Source organism: Talpa occidentalis, unplaced genomic scaffold, assembly GCF_014898055.3.
Source record: "Talpa occidentalis isolate TD23 unplaced genomic scaffold, MPIMG_talOcc4v2.1 talOcc4.5, whole genome shotgun sequence".
Taxonomy (NCBI): domain Eukaryota; kingdom Metazoa; phylum Chordata; class Mammalia; order Eulipotyphla; family Talpidae; genus Talpa; species Talpa occidentalis.
Genome location: NW_023604861.1, coordinates 53,881,242 through 53,904,429, shown reverse-complemented (window position 1 = coordinate 53,904,429; position 23,188 = coordinate 53,881,242). Strand labels below are relative to the sequence as shown.

General features: G+C 40.5%; 1 protein-coding gene across 4 annotated transcripts in view; it reads left to right on the top strand.

Annotated features, from left to right (window-relative positions):
• Positions 1-4,587: 4,587 nt before the first annotated feature.
• The window catches only part of SMAD9 (SMAD family member 9), a 58,569-nt gene continuing 39,968 nt past the window's right edge, over positions 4,588-23,188 (top strand). For 2 of the 4 annotated variants that reach the window (XM_037527191.2, XM_037527188.2), the window contains exons 1-2: positions 4,588-4,634; positions 18,722-18,925. The gene's annotated coding sequence lies outside the window, so the exon portion shown is untranslated. The remainder of the gene's footprint in view (positions 4,635-18,721; positions 18,926-23,188) is intronic. The other 2 variants (XM_037527189.2, XM_037527190.2) reach the window with 2 other exon arrangements.

Below are 23,188 nucleotides of genomic sequence, written 5' to 3'. Positions count from 1 at the left end.
CAAGAAAACTTGCTGGACAATTAGCTGAAAGGTCACTGGTGATCACTAAGAATGTTGGAAAACACTAAAATCAAACAGTAGCAATAGATGGCAGAAGTCGGATTTGGGGAAATTAAGAAGAGAAGGAGAGTAAGGTGGAGGGACAGATAATAACCAAACATTGCGAAGTCTGACACTGGAGGAAAGGACAAATATTGTATGAATTCGGAGAAAAGTTTTCCCCCCATGCTAAGTAGGGCTAACTTGATTGAAGTAATTACCTTAGCTACTGTTTTTCTCTTAGAGAGAAAAAGAGTGAAATGGACCAGAGAGAGGACAAAGCTCAGAGGTTGCAACTTTCTTGTCAGATTTGGATCATAAATGTTTTCTTTGCTTGTAGCTTGAAAAATAAATGGGTTAGAAGAAATTTTAAATTATATGATTTTTCCATGAAGTTCTGAATACCCCTTTAAACAATGTTCCCATTCTCACATGACAGCTCTGACCGGGGAAGAGATGTATCCAAGTCACCCACCCTTCCTCACTCTACCTCAACCTGGTCAACCTCATGCTTTGACAGTTTTAGCCTCATCCTGCAAACCAGGTTACAGAGTAAGGTAAAGAAGTCATGAGGAATGGTAGGAGTATAAAGGAGAGGAAATTTAGCAACAGAACTCAGTTATCATTCCACCTCTGGGACCATTCTTTTGTCTTTCTGTAATATTCCACTTTTCCCTAAAACTGCCTTAATAAGTGCGAGCTCCTGTTCTGTTCATTCTCTGTAATTTCTTCATTACAGAATTCATTTATTCTCCCAGCTGCTGCTATAACTTCACAGGTAAATTCCAAATCTACATCACTCTTCTAATCACATTCCTGATATTTTTAAACACGTACTAAACATTTCATTCATTCAACAAATATTTATTGGGAACAAATATTTATTGGAACATGCCAGGCATTGTTCCAGGCAGTCAGGATTTAGCATTCTTACAGAGAATCGGTTAAAGCAAACAGATTATGAAATGTCATGTAATGATACTGCTGTAAGGGGAAAAAAACAGCAAATACACAGATTTTTGCAATGGTTGATGAGAATGATCCTATCTTATCTTTCCTTCAAAGCAGTTTCCATCATGTATATACATATTTCTTCCAAAGATGCCATTTTATCCATTCTTGGATCTTGCTTCCTACATTTTCTCTCAAGTTAAAAGTATCCATAAAATATACCCCTCCCACCTTTTCTAGATTCCACAGATGCCAGCCTCTTGCAGATACTCATCCTTGCATACCTAGATGGTTGCAATGATTTCCTAATTTGCGCCCCCTGCCATCTCCTGCACCCCAACTCTGCCCTCTCCCACCCACCCCCCACCCCACTCACAAGCTTTACTCACCCATAAGTTTCCACTTTGTAGCTAGTTCTTAAATGTCATATTCTCAAACACTTCAATTCTACCTCAAGTTCTGGGAAGAGAGTGAGGTGCTATGGTTAAATATCTAGGCTTTGGAGTCAGGTCAATTGGAGTTTGAATTTTAAGTCAGACACTTGGGCACATTTTGCTATACCTCAGGGTCCTCAACTGTAACATGGGTATACTAATTCTTACCCCCTGAGATATCCTGAGGGTGAAATGAGATGATGCATGTAAAAGACTAGCTGATCCAAGCCAGGGGACTCTCACAATAGGAGACAGCTGTCGCTCTTCACTACTAACCAGGATACTCCATGGCTCTCTTGTCTCAATTCTAGAGCATTTATTCTGTGATGTTCTACCTGGTAACATCATTTTTCTTAATCCAACTAGTTTGACTGTTTTCTAGAAAAACTGAGATGTTCATACTCAAATCCTCAAGGAATTCTGCATAATAGGCATTATGGGTTGCCTTTATGACTGTGCAAGTTGTGCTTGCATTGATTGCTTGGCCAAGAGGCTACTGTGCAGCCTGCATTCTGCCTCCAGGCCAGGACCCTCAAAGAACCATCCATCGAGGCTGTGGAAGCCGAGAGGGGATTTCTAGCTGTCAGGGTAGTAGACTTTCAAGGTGCAGCTGAAACTTCACCTCTGTAGAGGTCTCCCTGACATCTCCCCTGTGCTCATACCCTGATACTGAAAGTTACATGAGTATGCTAGGTGTATATGTGTCTCTTAATGACACTGAGTTTACTGAGAGAATGCTCTGTGTCTACATAGTGAGTCCAGGCCCCTGCTACTCAGACAAGTTTTCCATAAAGGGTTTTGAATTAAAGAAGGATCTTGAATGAAAGATGGCTCTTGAAGGAAGTTTCAGGCAGGAGGCAAGAACAAGTGAAGAGCTAGAACAGAAATGCAGATGAAATGTAGGAACAAGTCTGGTGGGGTATGTAGGCAACAATTCCTTGTTACGGTTCTGAGTAGAACCATTATAATGCTAGGTCAAATATAAGGCACAAAAGATGTACAAAGCAGAATCTTTACATCAATGGAGTGCTATAGACTTTGTTATGATCTTGTCCTGTGATGGGCAAATGAGAAAAGAACTGGCCCCCCTGTGGGTAAAGCAACTGCCCTCCCCACTGCTGTTAATATTGGCTGCAGGAGTTCATGTTCTCCTGGTTTCACCATGGTTTTTAAGATATCACCTTTATCTGGTGAAATTCCAATCAAAATCTGGGACTGAGCCTCACCTTTCACATGACTCCATTTATGTAGTTTCTTTGGTGGAAATTCTAACAAGCAGTAAAAATACAGCTACTCAAGATATTAAAAGGAAAAATAAAGAAAAAAGTTGGAATTTCCTATTACACGGATAGTCACTTTCTGAAAACAGTGTCAATACTAAGTCTTCTTTCCCAGGACAGGCATTTTCTCCTTGGAACTCACCAGATCTTTTATTTTGGGGTAGAAGGGATTAACTTTCTATAACAGGTTTGAGGAACAAATGACAGGCATTGTTCATGTGACAGGCTAACTTTTAGGTGCTGAAATTTATTGGTATGTAAATGAGATTGTACAGAAAAAGCAGAGACTACAGAGTAAAAGAATCTGCAAATAAAGTCCTGCCAAGAGCCAAGAAAATTTTCTGAACTTAAGGAAGCCATGCCAGACGCATGAACCAGCACTGCAGAGGTTATAATTTCTATCTTCTTTACTTGTCCTTTGCATTGCATAATGCACATAAGAGGAGGAAGTTGAGATAGTCATTGACCACTTCTTTTCTAAGTAACATTTTTTTTCTATAAAAGTGAGCCTCAAAGTATCAGTTCTGAGGACCTAATCCCTTTATCTGAAGTTAAATACACATCAATTGCAATCTGCAGCATAAGTCCAAATATTTCATGGCTTTACACACTCAGAGTTATCTCAAACTTAACACCTAGTCTAGAACAGAGGTAAATGGCCCAGGTGTAGGAAAGATGATTTAAGTTTGGGTTTATTGTTCTGCTTTGTACAAATGCCGTTTCAAGCAAGGGCTTTGCTCAACTATACCAGTATGATAATGCAAAAAATGACATCTGCCAAGAGAAGAAAAGGCAGTGCTTGGAGAACTAGAAAAAGCAGCTAAATTCAAGGCCTTGCACTTAAATTTTAGGGATTGGGGTCTTTGAAAGAACTTATTTTTCTGTTATAAGGAGCAAGTTAAATACTGCCCAGAGTGACTTTATTCTACTTTTGCTTTTGATGTAAATGCCTTTTCCAAGGAGAGCTACTGGTTAATGGGGAATCAAAGGGTGGCATTTCCTGAGGTATTCTGAGTGGGTTCTAAGAGTCCACAGCGACCTCAAAAGGCAGGCTACCTAGGGGTGATCCGATCCTTGAGGTAACAAGGTTGTACATTAACGTTCCTCAGTGTGTATACTGTTATATCGGTATTATTAGATTAGATAATGTCATATGCTACACACTACGCTGTTAGGCAAATAAATACGTGTAAGAAAACGTCAATTTATATAATTACATGACAAGTTTTAACTACCACTCACCCTCAGAGTGATTAGATTTTCTTCTTCCTAATTCAGTGCAATCAGTTGCCCTGGCACTGTCCATGGGTGTACTGACACCCTTTTATTCTAAAATGCAGACAATGGTAAGAAATAATAACTATCAGGGTTCAGAAAGAGCCGCTTGGGGTGGGATGAGGTGGTCCCAACAGATTTGTTGATCCTGTATCTCTTTCTGCCGAAAACCCTCCTTGGATCTCAGGCTCCAGGAGGAGGCAAAGCCTCAAGGTGGAGGGGGGAGGAAGAGGTGCAAGGTGACCCACACTGCCCAAAGCCCCCCAACTACAGCGCCCAGTGGGGGCTGATGGCGGACAAGGGTCAGCCTGGGGTCTAGTGGAAAAAAGCTGACCGCCACCCAAGGCCCTGGGGCTCCCGCATGCCCCGCCACTTCTGGGTGCCCCTGCGGCAAGTTTCCGCGCACGTGGCCCGGGGCGGGCCCCGCTCCCCCTCCTCGCCAGCCAGGGCGCACGGAGGCGGGCGGGGGCGGGCCCGAGGGCTGGGCTCCTGGCCGCTTTCCAGGCCCGCGCACTAATACGGGCGCTGAGGCTTCACGGCTCCAGTCTGACTGACGCCGCTGGGGCCGCCGCTGCAGCCGCTGTCTCGGTCCCGCCGCGCCGCTGCGCCACCGCCGCCGCTGGCCCTGCAGCTACTGGGCTCGCGCAGCCAGGCAGTGAGTGCACAGCCCTGGGAGCGGGCGGCCTGGAGCCCGCTGCGGGGGTGGGAGGGGAGTGCGGGGCTGCCGACCTAGGCTGGGGGGCGGGATGGGTGGCATCGTGGGACAGGTAAGAGATGCCCTCCCAGGCGCACGCTGGGCATTTGCGTGTGTGAGCGCAAGTGCGGCCAAGTTTTTCTCCTACACGGGAAGTCTCTCAGGCTCTGGCTTGGCTCTTTGTACTCTCCATCCCTGAATTTGTTGGTGGAGCCAGTCTTGGGTGGGGTGGCGTGGGCGAGTGGCGGGAGGGAACAGCTCCGGGGAAGTTGGTTGCGTGTCTCCTGCACGGCTCAGCCGCCTGGCCCATTGGCACCTGGGACCTGTCAGAAGAGGCTTGTCCCGTGGCGTGGCCCCCGGGCGTGCGGGGCTGTGGCCAGGACTCGAGCAGATGCGTGCTCGCTGCCCGCCCGGGGGCATGGGCACCACAAGGGGGCTGAGCTACATGGACAGGAGCCTTGTAGACCCAGATTCAGAGCATCTGAGTAACCGTTTGCTGTGGCTCGGGGGGAGGGAGTTGAGCAGTGGAGAAATCAGGGTGCAGGGATGGGGTGGTCATTGTGACTGCTGGCCTCCTGGCCTTCTGCTTCATAGGCTTTTTATTCTGCTTACCTTTGACAGGGCAAGCGAAGTGAGCAAAAAGAAAAAAGTTAGGAATGTTGTTCAAGTGTCTGTGGGCTAGCACTTGGATTGTGCTGGGAGCTGATGTTTGTCTTTTCCTTAGCCTGCTATTCAGTGCCAGCTCTCCGCAGACGGGAGGGGGGGCGAGGTGGGGAACAGATACAGGAGACTAACTGACGCCAGCATTGTGATCAGAAGGAGGAGCGCAGGGAAAACATTTTTATGGATGGCTAATCGCTGACAAGTCTTCCCGTTACTATTCCTTCCTCCTCCCACCCTTGACAGTGGAAATTTGAAATGATAGTTTAGGAATACTCCGTTGAGTGTTGATGTGTTTCTGGGCTGGAATTGGTACTCTTAAGGAACCTACCAATGATGTACATCTAGTTTTGGAATAAAATTGTATCTAAATTCTTCACCCAGTAATTCACAGTTGGATACACACCCACAGCACTCCATGGGTTGCTTTTAATGGATCTAATTTGCAAGTACCATTTCAGTGGCTTGCCAGATTTCTTAGATGACCCTTTGGAAGTGTTACTTAACAGGAAGAATAGAGGATAACTGTCAAGTTATAAGGCATTTAATAACGCTATTTCCTTGGCCACAGTTGAGGAGAACATTTGGGGCATCTTTCTGGATGAGTGAAAGAACTACAAGACTATTTTCTGCCTTAGGATTCCTGTCATTGTGAGGAAATGCCATTGGATGTTTACATTTAAAAATAGTCATCTATATTTAAAAAGGAAGTAAAAGTAAAACCCAAATGCATTCTCCTAACCCCAAATAGACAATTCAATAAGTGTGTTCCCCCCATGTTTGTAGGAAGCCATGATCAAGATTTTGGACCATTTTCAAGTTTGTGGTTATCCATGGAGGACATTACAGATAAGAAAATGATGTAATAGTTTATAAATAAGGTGTGATTTAAATATGATAGAAGTTTCAAATAATATATCAGAAAAAATAGCTTTCATTGTAATAGTCTTCATCTATGGCAAGACAGCTGTCTTTAGCAGACTGCCTTTGGCCTCTTAATCTATTCTGACACAAACAACTCCCATTTTTATGCTTGACTGGATATCTTTGTCAGAGTTGTTTTATGCTTGAGCTCTGTGGTTTCAAGCTATGTTTAAGAGAATGCCAGCATATTCCTGATCTGAGTAAACCCATTTCTATCAGTGCAGTGTTTATTAAAACCAAAGATCTAAGTGAATTTTCAGTTAAACACCTTAGTACTGTACAATTCTCCTATCTTTGTCATCAACTTTTTAAAGTCAGCACAATTTGACTTTTCTCCTCTTACAGATCTTTCTCTTTTATGTGCATACCCCCACTCAATCAGAAACTACACACACATAGCAACTACTGCATTTCTGATTGCCCAAAACATGGAATGAGAAAGAAGAATTTTTTGTTTTTGTTTTTGTTTCTAAATGAAGCATTGCTAAGGATAACTGCAAGTAATAAACAACTGATACTTTCTAATTGTGTGGTCAGTTGGAAGAGAAAAAATATCAGTCAAGAAATTATTTCCTAAATATAAAAATTTTCAATTTCAGTTTTATAAATAATTTAACTCTGATTAATGAAAATGTAATTTCCTTTGCCAAATTGGAGGTAGGGTGTTTGGTAAGTGGTCACTATAGCACTTAGACAACTAACTAGTTTATATCTGACATTTCCTCTGCAATAAATAAAGCAGAAATTCATCTTTCTGCTTCAATATTCTGATTTAAGAGACGTAAAGGTTATGAGAAATGAATAATTTTTTTTAAAATTTGCAAAACATTACATTCAGTGTTAAATCTCTACTGAAATTTAGTGCATGTTTTCTGTGTTTTGCTTCTAACATTTAGAGAACTATTCAGAACCAGCGACAAATGCAGAATAAAATAGTAAATATAACAACACTTTGAAAGCATGAATCTCTTCAAATTGTAATGTTAGGCTGTTAGATTTATATTTCCTTCATTACTGTTGCCAGTGAGGTGAAAAAACAAAAAGTTATTCTAAAGAAAAAACAAAACAAAACAAAAAACAACCCTCAGTCTATTCACAAGTAGCTACAGCAGTATGTATACTTCAGTGAAAATTTTTCAGTTAATCTAGTGACTATCCACACCATGAGTAGAGACATAAAAAAGTAAACAAATATCCCTTGGCAATAAACTAACCTTTTAAAATAAATATTCCTATAAAAATATGTCTCTTAAGAAACGTGTGCTAACTAAAGTTGTTAAGATTTCAAGAGAGTTGTTAGCATTAGAAGCCATCATATCCTTGAAAGCTGGATGTTAATCCTATGGGTAAACTGCATCTGACATTTCCATCCCGAGCTATCCTGAACACCATGCACTCTTTTCCTTTGGTGTCAGCCTTGGACTACTCCTAGACAACTTTTCCAGGTTTATCTTCTCGCTCCTTTCATATATTATGTTGCAATTAAAATAATGATTTGTAATTCCCATGTATTCCTTGACTTTTCTCTTCTCTGCACCTTTACTCATGCTAAGGCCTAGAATTCCTTCTCCTGCTATCCCGCCTCTTACCAGATCCTCATGCTTAGTTAGCATCTTCCTCATCTTTTGTGGCCCTGTCCAGGTGCTGCCAGTCACAGAATTTTCTCTTATGACTCTGATCCCAGGTATGTACTCTTTGATCTCCTGGGGCTCTTTCCATTTTCCACTTTTTTTTTTTTAAAGATTTATTTTATAAGCACTGGGTACAGTCAGAAGCGCAGGAGGGTGAGAGCCAGAGCGGGAGCAGAACAGGCAGACTGACGAATTACACTGCTGAGGGGAGTAGCGGGCACAGCAGGAGAGGTCTCTGTACCATGTGGGGCCCTCACCGGGCGGCCGGGGATTGAACCAGTGCTGCAGAGGCTGAGGGCAGCTTCGCAGCCCAGCACTCAACCGCTGCGCCACCAGGGAGGCCCTCCATTTTCCACTCTTGCCACATCTTCTCTTATATTAAGTTATTCATGTGCTAGTTTATTTCCTCTCCTCCGACAGTCTTTTCAAGATCTGTGAAGGAAGGGACCATGTTTCATATCATTTTCATTCCCTTAATGCTAACTTGCATGGTGCTCGGTCAATAAATATTAATTAAATGACATATCTTTTACTGAACACATGGTATCTTCCAAAATAAAATCTGTAATGGAGTTTTCTCCATGCAATAGGTCTTTAAAGTCCATCTTTCAAGAAGTCAATGTTGAACTTAAGCTGAGGTCTTGTCCAGGACTATGGAGAGGGAGCCCTGAAAATCCTCAGCCCAGTCACACTGCCTTTTCCTGATTATTGTAGCTAAGCATTACAGTCAGGAAAGCTTATCTGATGCTCTTATTGCATTAGCAATTTTCCATATCAGATTCACTAAATACACAATGAAACCATTTAGCAAAAAAAAAAACAACAAAAAATCCCACCCAGATTTTCACATGATATGAACACCACAATGAAACTCTAATGTGATTCTACAGAAAATTGCTAACATGATAGGATAACCCTCTTCCCCTCCTACCAATAGTCATATAAAAATTGATACTGTTTTTATTGTGCATGTTTATAATTGTGCTCACAAAAGAAATGCCCACTGCTATTGAGATGAGCCTCTATTTTGTCAGGATGGATGTATAAATGGTCTTGTTAGTAATCTCTTCAAGAGAGCTTAATTTCCCTTCTGTGCCTTGCTCATTATTTTACAAGCAACACTATATTGCATGTTAAAATACATCATATTCTGAAATGATTCAGAGTTAGCAGAGTAAATAATGTAAACAATATAATTTGTGTATAAATATCATGCCTGTATAATATATTTGGTTATACAGTTTTAACTGGGAAGCTCTATCAATTCAAAACTAATTTTCCAAGAATCAGAGAGATTAACATAGAATTTAAGTTCAGAATTTAAAGTGAAATGCAAAAATATTAAGAAACAAATGATAAACATGTGTGTACAAAGCTTTATCACTTTAGAAGTCATAAACATGAAAAAATTTGGGTTCTTTCTCTTTATTTCCTAGCCCATATTTAGTTCAAAGAAAAAATTTAACCTACTCTATAGTTCTGATTTTTTTTTTAACAGCACCTCCGACTTTTATTATTAGAAGCACCATAACACATTCTGATTTTATTTTATATATTCTTTTATAGATACAGATATTTTTAAAGGCTAGATTCATGTTTTGTTTTTACCCTTTCATTTACATTTCTTCCTGAAGATCCAAGTTTCCACCTAGGATTTCCTTTTGGTCTGAAGAACTTTTAGCATTCCTTGTAGTACAGATTTTTTTGCTGATCAAAGCATTGTCCTTTTTCCTTTAATATGAAAAACATCTTTATTTTGCCTTCATTTTTAAAAGACTTTTTTTTTTAACTGTTTATAGAGTTCTGGACTGACAGCTTTTCCTTTCAACATTTGAAGATGTTGTGCCACTGTCTCTGCCCTCCACCCTTTCCATTTTTCCATTTTTTTTTGAAGATTTATTTACTTATATAAGAACTGGGGTGTAGACCAGAGGTACAGGGCGGGGTGAAAGGGTTCACCAGAGACAGAGTGAGGAGCAGAACAGGCAGATGGACCAAAAGCACTGCTGAGGGGAGCAACAGGAGAGACAGGAGAGGTCTGCCACGCCATGTGGGTATCTCCCTGGCTGGCCGGGAATCAAACCCACACTGCAGAGGCTGCGGACAGCTTCACTGAGCTGCACTCAACCCACTGCACCACCCGGGAGGCCCCTTTCTGATGAGACATCCACACATTCAAACCACTGTTGTCTTATGTGCGATGTTTTGATTTTCTCTAGCTAGCTTCAAAATTCTCTCTTATTTACAAAAGTTTGACTATGATGTGTAATCATATGGTTTTTTTCTTGTTTATTTTGCTTGGAGTTCTCTGAGATTCTTAATTTTAATATCTTTCAATAAATTTTGGGATGTTTGGCCTATTTTTCTTCCAATATATTTAGACCTCATTCTCTCTGTCTCCTTTTTTTTCTTGGATTCTAATTGCGTACATGTTAGATATTTATATACTGCCCCACAGATCTGAGTGTCTCTATTTTTCCCTCAGTATCTTTCTTGTCATAACAATAGATAGTTTCTACTGCTCTTACATAGTTCTAATTTTTCTGATAAAGGCAATTTTGATTTTCTTTTTGGGAGGGAAATAATAAATACCAAAATCTTTTATTTCTCTCTTTTTGTATTCTGACTACTTGATATCATTATTGGGGATTACTTTTATGTATGAATTTCCCCTCGGGAAAATTTAATATTTAATATCTGATCACTTCTTTTCCCCATTTTCAAATCTAACTCTGAGGAACTATAAATTGGAAATGTATATTTCTCAGTTATTAAATGGGTTTTGTGCTGCTCTTGTAGAAAACAGTCTCTGCTTTAAACACATGATGATGACCGGAGAGGACTCCAAAACTCCAGCTCCCAGTTTCCTATCACTGGATGTGCAACCTGGAAAATGCTCAAGTGCTCTGGGGGCCACCCAGATGTGTTGATGACATTGGAGATCCATTCTGAAACAATTTGGAGAGGGTTTGGAAGTAGCAGAAGTGCAAACACTGAAGTAACAGCAGCTCAAACTCAATGGTGCTGGAAACATTTCCCTAGATAGAGGGAGCTATGTGTCCTCACAAACCCTGCGTTAACTTGTGGGCTGTCTTCTTCAGATGACCTAATATTTGTCACCTTTGATCTTTTAAACTATATGAAAACTTATCAACTATAGATTAGCTTTGGGGAGTTTGCATGCCTGCGCTGCATGCGAGCGCACATGCACATGCACGTGTGTGTGTGTATTTTAACTTGTTTTTACAATGTGCAGTCATATTGGAATTGCTATGGTAGGAGCTGTAGACTGATGGTTTATAGAAGACCTTGAAAGGTTTGGTTTTAAGTACTTGTGGCATAGAGTAGATTTGCAGATTTTTTAAAGAATCTGGAATTTGATAGATAGTGGAATTCAGTTGAAGTGCTAAGTATTGCTTTCTGAATTCCTTTATCTAAATTTATCTGAGTTAGTAACACATTTCAGAGGTGACTCAGATTCACAGTTTCCATCAGAGTTTTACATTCCGAGGTAGAATATTTGACTTCAATTTTTCAGAGTTGTAAATCTATTAATTCATCTTGCATTTTTCTTTGCTAAGAATCACATGAGAGAACTAGAGTTTGGCTAGAGGAGAAAGAGCAGTAATTTTAAAGTTTGGGCACTAGAGCAGCTGTGCAGATTCCACGCACTTCAGCTTGGGCAGGGGGTGCAGATGCCAGAGGCAGATTTGAAATATTTACATTGATGTTGGCAGCATGAGCAGCATTGGAGGCAGTCTGCGTTAGGAGTTGAGAGCATCAGTGGGCTGACTGGGGAATATGTCAGTACTCACAACAGTGTTTCTTTTTTTCCTTCAAAATTTTATTGATTTCTCTTTCATTTCCAAATATATAGAAGTTTGGGAGTACAACTTTTTTAAAAAAATGTTTATGGATCAAAAACACTAAGAGATCTACTTGGCACATTTCTCTCCCATTAAATATGTGTTTATGCAACAAATATACACTTCCCGTTGTTCAAAGGTGTTTCAGTTTTCTAGTAGACAGCTTTTTTCTGTATGCTCCCTTCTGTTATTTCTTGTAGCTTCTGCTCTCTCCCAATATCATCTCTCTCACAACATAGGCTTATTATGATGTTCTCTTAAGTCGTCAATATGAGGAACACCTTTTTTCCTTTCCTTTTCTCTTTTAGTTCCATATGTGAATTGCCAGATTATCTCCATTATGCCCAGTTTATTCAATAGAAGAGAAAACTGGGAGTACAACTTTACACCTCAACATGAGCACATGCTTCTCTTGCCTTCCACCAAAGCTCAGTGCCTTGCACCAGGACCCTAACTACTCACCCTAACCACCCGCCTCCTAACTCTCCTGCCTCTCCCCTCATGCCTGGTAACCACGATAGTTTTCACAAGTTTCACAAGTCCAAGAATTGTATATGTTATGTTTTGCTGGGTTTTATTATTTTTTTTTTTTGGTTGTTTAAATTCCACAAATGAAAGAACCCATACTGTAGTTGTTTTCTACTTTCTGACTCACTAACTTAGCATAGGTACCTCAAGATCTATCCATATTGTCTCAAAAGACACCATTTCAGGGCCTCCCCGGTGGCGCAGCGGTTGAGCGCTGGGTTGCGAAGCTGCCCGCGGCCTCTGCGGCGCCGGTTCGATCCCCGGCTGCTCCCCGGCCACCGGAGGAGGGTCCCACATGGTGCGCAGACCTCTCCTGCCACCCGCTGCTCCCCTCAGCAGTGTACTTCAGCCCTTCTGCCTGCTCTGCTCCCCGCTCTGGCTCTGGTGAATTCTCTCACCCTCCCGCGCTTCTGACTGTACCCAGTGCATGTATAAACAAAACAAACAAATATAATAAATAAATAAATAAATAAATAAATAAATAAATAAAAAACATGCCTCTATAAAAAAAAAAAAAAAAAGACACCATTTCATCTTTTTTTTTTAAATAGTTGAGTAATATTCCATTGACTGTGTATTGATATACCACAGTTTCTTTACACAGTCCTCTGTCAATGGGCATTTAGTTTCAATGCATTGGCTAATGATGTTAAGAACATAGGGGTGCATAATTCTTCTCTTAGGCAGATTTTGATAGGATAAATACCATACCTAGGGGTGATACTGCTGGATCCTAGGGTATTTCCATTTTTAGTTTTACAAGGAATCTCTATACCATTTTCCACAGAGGCTGCACCAATTTACATTCCACCAACAGTGTATGAGTGCTCATTTCCCTCCATATCCTTGCTCACACTTGTTGTTTCCAGTCTTTTTGATACAGGCTATTCTGACAGGTGTGTGGTGAGAGCTCACTGTGGTTTTGATGTGCAATTCCCTTGTAATAAGTAATGCTGAACATTTTTTTTTTAATGTCACTGTGGGCCATTTCTCTGTCTCCTTTGGAGCAGTGTCATTTTAGATCTTTTGCCCATTTTTTGATTGTGGGTTTGTTGTTGAATTGTGTGAATTCTTTAAATATTTTGAAAAATAACCCTTTTCATACACTGGGTGTGATGTGCAAATATCTTCTCCCAATCAGAGGTTGCTTTTTTGCCTTTGAGGTGGTTTCTTTTGCTGTACAAAAGCTTTTTAGTATAATGTTGTACCATTTGTTTATATTTGCTTTAGTTTCCTTTATCATTGGAGATAAGTCTTCAAGTACATCTCTGAGGTTGATGTCTATGGGAGTGTCACCTATGTTTTCTTCTATGTATTTTATGGTTCCAGGTCTTATATCCATGTCTTTAATCCATTTTGAGTTAACTTTTATGTATAGAGTTAAATAATGATCTACTTTCTTTTTTTTCAACATGTGGCTGTCCAAGTTTCCCAATACCATTTGTTGAAGAAGCTTTTCTTTCTCCATTGTTTGGTCTTTGTCATAGATTTATTGATCATAATTGTGTAGGTTTACTTCTGGATTCTCTATTGTATCCATTGGTCAGTATTTCTGTTCCTTTCAGAACTAACTGGATTGCTATCACTTTGTAGTATAATTTGAAACCAGGGTGCATGACACCTGCATTTTACTTCTTTGAGGAATACATTGGCTATTTAGGTTCTTTCGTGGTTCCATACAGACTTGAGAATTGCTCTATATCCTTGAAAAATGGCATTGGGATTTTGATAGATGTTGCATTGAATCTGTAAATGACTTTAGGTAATATGGCCTTTATTTTTTTAAAGATTTATTTATCTATGCATATGAAAACTGGGGGATAGGCCAGAGGTATAGGGGCAAGGATGAGAGGATTCACCAGAAACAGAGTGGGGAGAACAGGTAGATCTACTTAAATGCACTGCTAAGGGCAGCAGTGGGCAAGACAGGAGAAGTCTGTGAGTATGGCCTTTTTTTAACAATGTTTATTAATCCAATCTGTGAACATGGGATATTTTCCCATATTTTATCTCATCTTTTATTTCTTTTAACAGTATCTTATAATTTTCATTTTATACCATTTCTCTGGAAAAATTAATTCCAGTTTCCAGTTGACTACACAGAAATGAGCACAATTTGCTCATTAAAGTGGGAGGCCAGTCCCACTAATAAGTGAGTAATAACTCCCATGATAAGAGTGATTATTATAAATGAGTGGTTATTAGAAGCCAAACATGGTGGAAATGAATATGGAAGATGAGAAAATGTGTTAACCTAAAAAAATCTTAGGCCTCGTGATTTTCTTTCATTTCTTGATTCATTTATAGTCATGTATTGCTTAAGCAATGAGCTCAGAATGGTGATTTCGTTGTTGTGCCAACATTGTAGTGTTTAATTATACAAATTTAGATGAAGTATCCTGCTATACACCTAATGTCTATATAGGGACCATCATTGTAAATGTGGTATACTGTTGACCAAAATGTTATCTTGCGGCAGATGATTGTATATCATTCTTTCTCTGATGTTTACTGGTAGTAGAGTTTCATTTTGGGAACAGAAGTCAGATCAGATGTTTGTCAAACACAAACCTTTGTGTATGTAAATAGTTCCCTTGGGGCTTATTGGTCAATTAGATATTTACACATAGCAATTATTAGGTATTGGCTATGTTTGCATGCAGTGGCAAGTTGGTATCTAAGTGTTATTTCAAAGGAGTGGCACCTTCTTTATATTTATGCAAATATTCATTTTAAGATTCCCCCCCAATTGCATTAATTATGTTTTGGGGTTTTAAAAGGTTGTGATTTTGTGGATATAATCCTTGCTATAAAATAGAACTTAAAATTTTGGGGGCTTATATAAGTTATTCATTCAGTTCTTATTTACTCTGTGTCTCTATTGTATCTATACTGCTTATGAGATCCCAAACTAGGCCCTTGGGACTACACAACAAAATAAAATCTTGGTCTCCAGGATTTCATAGCCTAATTAGAGGGGTGGGAGGTCGTTCTTAGGAAAATAAATATCCAACTGTTTCCCCAAATATAAGATTCCTTATCCAAAAAAACTGTAATCTATTTGGATTTATTTCTTGATGTTTTTCCTGGTTTGAATTATATTTTTACTGTGTGTGATTTTTGAGTCACTCTTGACAAGGGTAATTAGAATGGTCCCATTTGGGGTTTGGGACTATAAATAGAGGTGAAATAGAAGGCATAATGGGAATAGAGATTCTTACAGTAAGTCTGTGTGAGAAATGAAGGATACTGAGGTCACCCTGAGGCCTGGGAATTACAGACTATGTCTATGAGGTGAAGGAGGTGGTCTTTGCACATATTACTTCTAAGATTCACCCCCCCCACCAAATTCTCTACTGGTTCAAGAGTGAGTTTGCATGGCCCCTCCTACAGGAAGCCTTCTCTGACCCTTATAACAGTAGTTACAATAATGTACCCATCACCTGTCTGATGATACCATGTTTAGATTATTTGTCTTGCCTGTAGACTGTAATATCACAGAGAAAAGAGACCAGTTCTTATCTTGAAATACCCAGCATATAGCATCATTTTTGGCCCATCATTGATACTTGATAAATCTAGTTTCTAAGGAATTTGGATTTTAATCTGTAGGCAAAAGAGAACCACTAAATTTTAACCTGTGGTGAAAAGAGAAATATTAAAAGGTTTGAACTTGAGAATCACATAACCAAAGGGTTACTTAGAGGATAGTGAAGACACACAGACATAAAGGATGCTTCCACGAGGTCACATTGACACCCGGCTAAGCTGGGGAAATGGTAGTTGAAACGCCATCCTTATTGCTTTATGAGTATTTTTGGCAGTTAAAAATCTGCACTTCCCCAAATAGTGATCCATAATGCAGTTTATTAGTGATTCTTCTCCATCAGTTTGTAATCGCTACTCTGTACCGGCCTTTGGCCAGGAAACTCAACCTCCCACAATATGCAAACATCAATAAAACTTGTGAAATTGCCCACACGCCACTTTTAAAGACATTTAAAATGTATTTTATAGGCAGTTTAACACTTTGCTGGTATTCAAGTACAGGTTGGCACTCCATAGACATCACCTTAAGTAAATAGACTATTAAATGTACAGGAAGAAGGGATGGCAAATGAGTCTGCATTTCAAAGGAATTTATTATATCCCATCAGCAAAGCTATGGGTTCAGGTTAGAAGACTAATTGCATAGGGTTTAATAATAATACAATAGTTAATGTTATTGATAAAAGTGGCTTTTACCTTCTTTCATGCAATATTTATTTTGTGACAGATCTGGTATTGGGCAGTACAGACCACTCTGTGGCATGGTCTGCGGGCTTCAGAGGAGCTCAGCATCTCTGGGGAAAACAAATAACTTGTATAAGGCACCAGGTGTGATTTCCATTATTATTGTGAAGCTGTACACGAGGTGCTAGGGAAGCCCTGAAGAGCTGCCGGGAGCTGAGTAATGCTGCTGCCTGGGGCGCAGGGAGGGTTTCCAGGAAGCTGACTGCCAGCTCCCATCTGAAAGGGAAGCAAGATATAGCTGCTTGCAGGCCTTCTGGGAGTGAAGGGGGATGAGAGTGAGAATTGGTGAGGCTGAAGGGGATATAGCTTGGTGAAGCCCGATTGTGAACAGCCGGGTTTGAAATTGATGTTACTAACATCAAATCAGGGGCCTCCCTGGTGGTACAGGGGTTAAGGACAGCTCTATTAAGCCATCACCAGCCACTGCAGCACAAGTTCGATCCCCAACCAGCCAGGGAGCAAACCACATGGTGCAGCAGACATCTCCTGACTTGCATTCTGCTCCCCTCAGCAGTGTATTTCAGTCGATCCGCCTGTTCTGTTCCCCAATCTCTCTGGTGAATCCTCTCACCCCCGCACCTCTGGCCTACACCCCAGTTCTTATATGCATAAATAAATAAATCTTTAAAAAAAAAAAAAAAGAACAGGGCCTCCCTGGTGGACCAAGGGGTTGGGACACAACCTATGAAACTATCTGCAGCCACTGCAGCACAAGTTTGATCCCTGGCCAGGGAGCTACCCACATGGTGCAGCAGACCTTTCCTGTCTCAGCCACTGCTCCCCTCAGCAGTGTATTTAGTCATTCTGCCCCGTTTCCCACTCTGTCTCTGGTGAATCCTCTCACCCCTCCCCCCACACCTCTGGCAAAAAGAACATCAAATCACACTCCCCTGTAATATTTACTGCTTTTTTCCATGAACAATATATAAGTACATATTCATAGAAGAATTTGGAGAAAACCATTTTAAAGCACAAATACAGCACTTTTCATCTCAATCCCTGGAAATAGGTACAGTCTCTTACACCTGCAGACTCATTCACTGTATGGCGTCCCTCAGAAGTGTGACCAAATCAATTTAGGCTTGGAATGAAGGACTCTGTGAGGAGGCTGCTTTTTTGGGGGGGTGTGCTGGCAAGGTGAAGACAGAAGACAGATGCCCAGAGGGAAGCAGATTCATTGGGAATGAGATATGGCTAAGAAATAAGTAGCAGAGCTGTCCACAGGATTTGGTGACCTGAGGGCTGTGGGATTAAGGAGGAGAGAGAAATAGGATTTCCAGGAGCTTATCTGAGTCAAGGGTGGCTCCATGGTCTCTAATCTGGGCCAGTGATTAGAGTGGTGCTGCTAGCAAATTGGGTTTGCAGGAAGAAAAACTGTCTTATGACAACTGATAGGTTCATTTCTTTCTCTTTTAAAAAAATTAATGAACTTTTAATTTTTAGAACAGGTTTAGGTTCACAGCAAAATCCGGTGAAAGATTTAAAGAATTCTCATATGCCCCCTCCCACCTCACGCCTCCCTCACTGTGGACAGCCCTCTACAGAGTGATTCATTTGTTACAGTCAGCAAATTGCTACTGTTAAATCCCTGTCACCTACATCCCACAGTTAACATAAGGGTTCACTTGGCGGTATGCATTCTGTTGGCTTGAGCAAATGTTTAATGATGTGTACTCATAGTGTCATATAGAATAAGTTCACTACAGGACCTCCCCAGTGGAGCAGCTGATTGAGCACAGAGCTGTGAAGCTGTCCGCAGCCTCTGCAGTGCAGGTTCGATTCCCGGTCAGCCAGGGAGATTCCCACACGGTGCATCAGACCTCTCCTGTCGCGCCCGCCGCTCCCCTCAGCAGTGCTTTCGGTCCATCTGCCTGTTCTGCTCCCCACTCTGTCTCTGGTGTATTCTCTTACTCTCCTGTGCCTCTGGCCTGTACTCCAGCTATTGTATAAATTAAAAAAAAAAAGAATAGCTTCACTACACCCCAAATCCCCTGTAATCCACCTATTCTTCCCTTCCTCTCCCCAATGCCCAGCATAGATTCATTTCTGCATTGGAAAAATCACCATTTAAGGATACTGGAGTGTATAAGTCAGTGATTGTCAACTTCTAATTACAAAAAATTTTTTTAACTTAATTTTTTTTTAGCAGGGTCCTTTCACCAAGGAAGCCTCATTAAGTAAAGCCGAATGAAGCAGGGCTGCTGTGGTGGACGGTGGCAACCACAGGAGGATAATCTCTTGCTTTGCCTCCCCCCTGGTGTCGGGCGCATCCCTGCCACTCACTTGCTGCTGGGTCTGAGGCTCTCTGCCCTCTCCAGAATTCACAGGAACACTGCTTGGAAGCTGCCTGGTAAGCAGGACTGGAGCTCAGAAGAAGGACTGTTAGTTCCCAGATGCAATGACCTCAAACTCATGCTTTTTAAGATCTGATGTCTGTTTTTTTTGTTTGTTTGTTTGTTTTTGCTCATTGTTTGTTTTGGTGCTCTTCCTTGCGGTCAGAACTGCTAGCTTTGATTTCACATCGCTGCCCTTGCTCTGCTAGTAGCATCTCTTCTTCCCTGTCCCGGTTTGCTGCTCTGATTTGCTATCAGCTTGGAGATTAAAGAAACATATTTGTCTAAACTGATTTGAAAGTAGGTTCTGCGTGATCTTCTCTGCACAGACTTGGTAACAGCTGTTTGGGCAGGTAGAAACCTCCATTTTGCTTGTTCTGTGCAGATGAAGTTGCTGGATAGTGATATTTCATACTTTTGTCACCCCGTCTCACTCAGGGTCCATTTACTGTCTTGCCTTATTCTTTCCGACTGATCTGGGAATTATACAGAAAGTATAGATTATGGACTCAGAAATTTCTATCCATTGGCTCGACTGCAAAAATAATAGCAGCTAGTGTTGATTAAAAAGAAGGGGATATCATAATTTTAATTCCTAATGAGTAGCTAATGTGTTAAGGTTGCTGAAATACTGATTATTTTTTAGCCAGAATATCCAGTCCCCCCACATTTTTTTTCCTTCTTTGTCTCTAATTTGTTTCTGAGAGTGGTTTTTCTTTTTTTGGTAACTTTTACATCTACAATGAGGCATTTAGGAGGAATAAGCAAAAGAATAACTAGTTATTAATAATAGATAATACCCCTATGTTTTAGTTTTCAGACTGCTTTTGCATACATCCTCTCAGCATGAGAGGTAGAGATTATTGTTTCAGTTTTGTACAAGAAACAGTAACCAGGCGTTTAATTACTTGAAAGTCATGGTTAGTGAAGGAGCTAGCATTTCCACTTTAGTCTTCTTCCTCCAAATTCTGTGCTTTATCCATTATGTCACATTGCCTCTTGTTCTTGGAAGCACTAGTTGTATTGTGGGCCCTTCCAGACTTGCAGAATAAAATATTCCACTTGTGGGTGGTGTATAATATTTCCAAGCATATACTGACAATGTAAATAATATGGATTGGAATGCTAGAAATTTATGCCATAGTGATCTTCTGAAGGTTGTGTAGACATTCTCTTATAACACAGTTATAAGTTGCTTACTCTTGAAATATCCAGTCTTGCTCTTAATGTTTAGAATACTACATGTAAAAATATATGACATCGTAAGTCTAACTTAAAAGTAATCTAGACTATTTAGTTTCCCTCTTACTGCTCTAATCTGCTCTACTTCCTTTTCACAACATCTAGCATAAATAAAATAATAGGCAAGCAGTGGGATAATAATTCCATTTCCAAAAGAAGTGGAAACTATACAAAATATAATCATCTCTCTATGAAAAAATAATTCTCTCACTGAAACTTGAGAAATGATGTCTAGTCACCATTGACATTCTAGCTGAAACTTCAAATTCAGTGGAAGGCCATGAGAATTGTTTCTGAAGATTTAGGTGAACATAGATCAAGACTTCCCCAGTGGCTTGCTAAGTATGAATCCCAATGACTCTGACTTGTCCTAGCACTTCAGATCACAAGCACAGCTGCCTAGTAGAACCAAGCCAAGTCTTGGGTTGGTCAAAAATATATCAATTTTAGTGAGGGTTTCTTGTTTTAGATGAAACTAAGTATTAATATGAAAAGAAATTAAGGTGTTGGAGGGGTACTATTTTATTTTTAAATATTATTTATGCATGTAAGAACTGGGGTACAGGCCAGAGGTGCTGGGGGTGAGAGGATTCACCAGAGACAAAGTAGGGAGCAGAACAGGCAGATGTACTGAAATACACTGCTGAGGGGAGCAGCGGGCGAAACAGGAGAGGTCTGCTGTGCCATGTGGGTTAGCTCCCTGGCTGGTGATTGAACTTGTGCTGCAGTGGCTAGCATTAGCTTGATAGCACTGATACTTAACCCCTGCACCATCAGGGAGGCTCTTGAGGGGTACTATTTTATTTATTTTTTTTTTATGTATTTTACCTCATTCTTCCTTTTTGTACAATATATGCTTTCTTCTCTCATCTGTAGTCCCCATTAAATTCCCATCACCAATTTATCTGTGCACTATCACCATAGTCCCTTATACTCTTCCTCCCCTGTTTTTATCTCTCTCCCTCCCCATCCTCTGCAGAATGTCTCTGATTTAGAGTTGCCTGTTAATTTTTGTTTTTTTATTATAGTATTTTTTTCCAGATCCCTTATTTGGTTCCCCTATATTTCTCCTATAAGTGGAACCATCCAATATTTTTCTTTTGCTGTGTGGCTTGTTTCACTGAGCATAGTGCACTATTGGTGAGAAGATTCACCAGAGACAGACTGGGGAACAGAACAGGCATATCTAGTTTAAAATACTGCTGTGAGGAGCAGCGGGGGATACAGGAGAGGTCTGCTGCACCATGTGGGTTGGCTCCCTGCTTGGGGATCGAACTCATGCTGCAGTGGCTAGAGATAATTTGATAGTGCTGACTTTAACCCCTGCACCAACGGGGAGGCCCTAGAGGATAAAAGGATAAGTCAGCATAAGAGATAAATTGCAATACCTAATACAACATTCAATGACACAGAATTTATTTTTCAAATAAAATTAGCAGGGGCATTTGGCCTTTGTAACTTTAGAAATTTGGATCACCGAGGAAAATTTAGCTGCCATCCCATAGATTCTGTTTTCGCCCCCTCAGTGTCCTCATTTAAAGCTTTCATTTGAGTTAAAAAAAAAAAAAAAAAGTTGTGCAACAGACAAATTAGGAATAAGAATTTTAAAAACCTGATTCCAGTCCTGATTTTGATGTACTGATGTATTGATAGTATTGAAAGTTCAGCAGCAACTCTAACTAAAAACAGATATTTTAACAAAAGTGTTAAGAACTTTTGAACACAATAAGGATAGCACAGATTTTAGGAAGAATAGAGCAAAGAAGACTAGGAGTAGAGTAGAACAACCTTGACTCTAATGGTATTTGGGGCCAGATAGTTTTTTACTGGGGCGGGGGTGGGGTATCCTCTACATTGCAGGATGTTTAGTACACCCTTGGCCTCTACCACTAGATTCCAATGGTATCCACTCCCCTCAGCCTGGCTAAGACAATAAAAATGTCTTTAGGCATTGTCACATGATTCGCCCCCTCTTCCCTCATTGAGAACCACTAATCTAGGATGACAGAATTGTAGCTGTGTTCTAACAGCAAGATGGGGACAAAAGGATGAAACAACTGAAATTTTGAGCAAAGGAGTGGAAGAAACTTTGTATTATTTAATATTTATTGAGCATCTTTTACATCCCGGCACAGCATTAGTGAGAGTTCTTTAATGGATAATGATAAATTGATAATAAATATGCAAGCAGTTGGAGCTAGAGATGAGTAAGGCAGACAGTGACTGACTTAAGACTGTTGCTTAATTGGCCCTGTGAAGCTGTCTGCAGCCTCTGCAGCGCAGGTTCAATTCCCGGCCAGTCAGGGAGATTCTCACATGGTGCGGCAGACCTCTGCTGTCATACCCACTGCTCCCCTCAACAGTGTATTTGGTTGTCTGCCTGTTCTGCTCGCTGTTCTGTCTCTGGTGAATCCTCTCACCCTCCCGCACCTCTGGTCTGTACCCCAGCTCTTGTATAAAAATAAATAAATCTTTTTAAAAAAAGAAAGAAAAACATAAACAGAAAAAAAAGACTGTTGCTTAATAGAGGAGAGACATATGGTCAAATTAATTACAACCCAAAGTGAAAATAAGAATGAATTTTTTATAGGTACTCACTTACAGAGGCTAATGAGTCCTTGAGCCCAGTTTGAAGGATGAAGAGCAGTTACCTCCTGGAGCGGGTGGGCTGCGGATGAGGCAGTGAATTAATTGCCCATGATGTTTTAGTGGCTAATTTAAAACTAAGGTGAGGCAAAGTTCTCCCCAGGTTGTCACCTCTGTCCAGGGAATAAAGTTCTCAGACCATAATTAAACCTGGACTGACTTCACAGGGCAACTAAATATTTTTCCTGAGGCTTAAGTAGAGTGATTAGTACCTAGCATGTCCCAGAGCTATGCAATTTTAGTGAGTTTGTATACTGTTTAAAATCATTATCAGCACAAGAGGATGAAGAGATGCAAATCTAACTCCCATAATAAATCAGACTCCCTGCCAAATTATATCAACAACTTGTTGATTTTGAAAAAGTTAAAGAAGTATTTTTGCTTCCTCTGGT